Source organism: Orycteropus afer, unplaced genomic scaffold (assembly GCF_000298275.1).
Source record: "Orycteropus afer afer isolate SDZICR_OR568_19922 unplaced genomic scaffold, OryAfe1.0 scaffold00184, whole genome shotgun sequence".
Classification (NCBI taxonomy): Eukaryota; Metazoa; Chordata; class Mammalia; order Tubulidentata; family Orycteropodidae; genus Orycteropus; species Orycteropus afer.
In genome coordinates, this window is record NW_006921771.1 from 1680183 (window position 1) to 1680891 (window position 709).

General features: G+C 43.4%; 1 non-coding gene across 1 annotated transcript; it reads right to left on the reverse strand.

Annotated features, from left to right (window-relative positions):
* Positions 1 to 396: 396 nt before the first annotated feature.
* On the reverse strand, positions 397 to 478 carry TRNAS-GCU. The gene has a single exon. It is a non-coding gene; the product is annotated as a tRNA-Ser (tRNA).
* Between the last annotated feature and the right edge of the window lie 231 nt (positions 479 to 709).

Genomic DNA, 709 nt, shown 5'->3' on the forward strand with positions numbered 1-709 from the left:
AACTAAATGTTCAGTATAATTACTCAAACTCACTGCTGTCGAGTTGGTTCTGACTCATAGCGACCCCTCTTTGTGTTTCTGAGGCAGTGTCTCTATGGAAGTAGATTGCCCAGTCGTCCTTCTGGGGAGTGGCTGTTAGGTTTGAACCGCCAGCCTTCAGGTTAGCAGTCAAATGCCTTAGGCACTGTGCTACTGTTGTTGTTGTTATGTGCCCTCGAGTCAGCCCCGACTCATAGCGACCCCTCCTTGGGTTTTCGAGGCGGTATCACTGCGGAAGTAGACTGCCCAACCTACCTTCCCAGGAGTGGCTGCTGGGTTTGAACTGCCAGCCTTCTGGTTAGCAGTCAAGTGCCTTAGGCACTATGCTACCAAAGCTCAAAAAATAGACTAACTGTCGGACAAGGATGGGATTTGAACCCACTCATGCAGAGCACAATGGATTAGCATTCCATTGCCTTAACCACTCGGCCACCTTGTCTACTGTGCCACTAGAGCTCCCAAATGTTCAAGATAGTCATTAAAATAAAAGGTCTGATCATAAATTTTATTTCCCAGAGTGAAACAGAGCTAAACAATAGCACAGATAGAAGCAATTAGAGTGCTAGAGGAGTGGGGATGTTGTTAGAGTTTTATAATTTTTTTTTCTATCATCTGATTCATTGATACCTTTAGAATCCAATTTTCTTTTTCTTTTTTTTTTTTTTTTTTA